The following is a 4,115-nucleotide window of genomic DNA, read 5'->3' on the forward strand; positions in this document are numbered from 1 at the left end:
AAACCCTAACCTAACTTAATGTAAAACCCTAACCTAACTTAATTTAATTAAAACCCTAACCTAATTGAATTATAGTTTTACATAATGTTGGATTTAAGTAAAATGTTTTGATTGGTACTAACATTTAAGAAATTGTAGTAATTTGATAATTTTACTAACAATTAATACAATTATCAATTAATAATTGAATAAAAGGTAGCTTTTTCTATAATTACATTCAACTATTGCGATTAGGGCATGATCGACTTGTATGGCCTGGGTTCCTACACCATCCGCACAATTTCTGTTGACTGGCTGTTTCTCGGATATCCATATTATTCCGTATTCTAGTGGAGAAAGGTCGACCCTTCGGCTTACGACGTAATTCTCTATCCGGTAACAGCTTAAAATGAGCAAGAGATACGGGCGGCCACTTGCACCGAGGCGACGATTTTCCATGAATATGTACCGTTTTGCACCGCACACTTCGCCTCAAACTTATCACATTTTGATTTAACGACGTGGTAATTAACGCTGTTTTTGATGCTATGCTGTTTCAAAGCACCAATAAAACTATCCTTATTGGTAAACTGATTACCAACTTCAAGTTCACCGAGATCTACCCCCGAACTTGTACGATCGCGCACCCGGTGTGGTAGATCTGGAAACTCTAACGCATCATCTTTGACAGATCGACATTATGCATGTGGGCTGGAGGTGAGTATGCTCTGAATCATGGATTTTCTTCATCATCTGCACTCCTATCACCATCTTCACCTTCTGTTGGAATAGGTTCCGGTTCAGAAAATAATCCCACCTCTGCACCATCTGCCCCGGGCTCTCGAGGTGGATCAACATCGGAGTCACCTTCTGACCCACAATCATCTGCAGCGTACGACGTCCCCTCACCGGTTGATGTCGTAGGTAGTACGTCATCCCTTCTTCTGGGCATTTGATAATGTCCCCAATTGGATGTAGATTGCCATCTAGTAGAACTTGATACAGAACCCCAGCTCGTATTTCCTGCGTCAAACGTCGAGCCACCGACGTACATGTCCCATCCACCGACAGAGTGTCTTGGGGGGAAGTGCATTCGACACAGCTACCGAACATGGGTTGTTCCGTATTTTGTAACACGCTAACCGAGTGTCGGCCAGGGGTCGTGTATACATTTCGAACACTGGACGGAAGTACATCAGTTGGCGACGTAAATTGTACATATAACTCAATATAAGTTTCTCCGCTAGCAAGATGAGTCTACACCATTGCCTCCAAGCTACGAGCACCTTTTATGTCGAACGAGTCATATGTCACCGAATCAACAGAAGAACAAAATCGATACGTCATTGACAGAACTTTCATTGGCGTCGTTCCGAAGATTTTATGCCTAATTCTTTTACGGAGTTCTGTCAAATCTATGTTTTGGCTAAATGACAGTCGCACCGTATTCTCCGACAAAAAAACAACACCATTCTCGATGTGGCAAACCTCACCATCGTAGTAAATAACAGCACTAATACGTTTACTCATTTTGAAACTCTAAGTTTCTTAGCCTCTCTAAACTTTTTCTGCTGTGAGTTATGCATTCTGTGGAACATTTTCTGCCTAATTTATAGCCTCAGTCCAAACTTGCTACTGTAGCAAAATCACGTCCACGAGGGCGCGATTTGACACTATTTGCTCAGAAACGTCAAAAAAAAATTATTTCCTACATGACCAATCAGAAGCGAAATTGCGCCCACGAGTAGCGATTTGACACTATTTGCTCGAAACGTCAAAAAAATTATTTCCTACATGACTAATCAGAAGCGAAATCGCGTCCACGGTAGCGATTTCACAATTCTCGCCAATATAGCATCCTTGTATCGCGATTTTATACTATTTGCTCGTAAAACGTCAAAAAATTATTTCTTACATGACCACTGTAGCGAAATCGCGTCCACGAGGCCACGATTTCACAATTTCTTTTTCCAGGACCCCTAACCCCTAAAAAGCCTGCACCCTAAACCCTAAAAGCCAAAAAACACAAACGTAAAATCAGCGTCAAAATCGCGTCCCCGGTACAGCGCTACGTCGGGAAATCGCGTCCACGTCAGCGCGACCTGCCTACGTGGAAGGAAATCGCTTCCTAAAGAACGCGATCTCCTTCCACGTAGGCAGGTCGCTCTGACGTGGACGCGATCTCCTGTCATGTACCCCGACATCGCGCTGACGTGGCCGCGATTTCGCGAAAAACGGCCCATTCCGGTAAATAATTAAAAAACCGGCCCATTTCCGTAATTTTTAAAAAAAATGGGCTTTTTTTGGTAAATTAGCCTTAAAAATGTTTCTAATTTGTTTTAAAAATTGTATAGCTTTAAATATTTTTATAATTTTTGGACTTTTTTCAAAATTTAAAATTATCTTTTACATAGACATAACATATAAGATTAAATATTTAAGTATATGTGGTAAGTTACATTAGCGTCGATGGTTGGCCAACTAATGGACACATCAACGTTTCCATCCAAAAATTACCAATTTGAATAAAAAATGAAACAATAAAAGTGCAATAAAAAGTTGTGATAAATTACACCCTAGAAGAATGGAGTGAGGGAATTATAGAGTCTGTTTGATTGTCAGTAAAATATTTTTCGTAAAATGATTTCGGGAAAATGTTTTACTTTTCTGTAAAATGATTTACTAGAAAATATTTTCTGGTGTTTGATTGAATCTGTGTAAAATATTTTCGGCTGTTTGGTAGATTTCCTGAAAATATTTTTCGAAAAAATTATTTTTACATATATTGATATATATTAATAAATTTTTATAGTTTAAATTATTTTTACATATATTGCAATGATTTATTTATAATAATACTCAATTATTAAGCTACAATATTAATCGTTATAAATTGAAAAAAATTAATATCAAATAAATTATTTGTAATTGTGTTAAAAAAACAAGTTTGAATAATTAAAAAAACAAGTTACTGGAAAATCGATAAACAGAAGCAGTTTTCTACCGGAAATTAAAGAAGGAATGAAGGAGGCGATAGAGAGGAGAGCACGGAAATTGAAAGGGTAAGACATTTTCCCTAAAATGTAACCCATTTTCCCTTGTTTTGGAGTTCATTTTTCAAATGGAAAATGTTTTCCGCCAATCAAACGCTGGAAAAGTTGGAAATGATTTTCCAGAAAATCAATTCCTTCAATCAAACATACCCTTAGATTCCGTTACAGATGTGATTATGGTGTTGCAGTTACGAATTCCGTCACAAATGTGATTTGTTGCGGGCGTGATTTTATTAAAAAAATTCACTATTCTAATATTAATAATACTTTTTATGAGTTTTATTTAATTTGTAAAAATAAAAAAATATAAAGAAAAAAAAGCCCTTTACTCCTTACTCCTTATCATTTACTTTAGAATTTTGGGTTGAGTTTTTACTACCAGTTCTTGGTTATTAACATTAACTATTGACTCCTAAAGTTCATTAATATGAACTATTAACTTAACCCGATTCAATCATAATTTTATTTATGCCTTTTGCACGTCGTGGCATTATATAACAGACTTTGTGCCAATGTTATATTACGATGACTTAAAAAACCTTCATCCATATTTTAATCTCCATGAAATCAACCTGTAATAGTCCTTTCATCTCTCTCTCTTTTTCTTTCCTTCTTTCAAACTTTCTCAGATTGTGTTATTTGTTTGATTTTGATATTACCATCATGAGATTTCCAGCTCTTCCCAAACACACACTCTTTCTCTCCACGTGGGTTGTTGGTGTGTTGTGTAAATTCTAGTTGAGTAGTATTAATCGACTTTTTGGCTATGATTTTCCATTGAAACCCCCCTCTTTTTTTTCTTCTAAAGATTATGTTCTTTGATCCAAAATTCTCTAGCTGATGAGGCTACTTACCTTATAAGAGGTGGCCTAGAAGAGTTGCTTTTCTTTCCATATCTCTAAACATAACATCACAATATCATTCCATATCTCCTCTTTCTCTATCTGTTGTCTTCTCTCATCCATCTTAGCTGCCACTGCATGCCTAACATTAAATAAATAAACTCCCCATTCTTTTTGGCTATTTCTTTTTGTCTTATTAAATTCTAAACAACCTAATCGATGACTATAGTTTAAGGCAAAC

The sequence above is a fragment of the Gossypium raimondii genome, chromosome 12 (genome assembly GCF_025698545.1).
Source record: "Gossypium raimondii isolate GPD5lz chromosome 12, ASM2569854v1, whole genome shotgun sequence".
NCBI lineage: Eukaryota > Viridiplantae > Streptophyta > Magnoliopsida > Malvales > Malvaceae > Gossypium > Gossypium raimondii.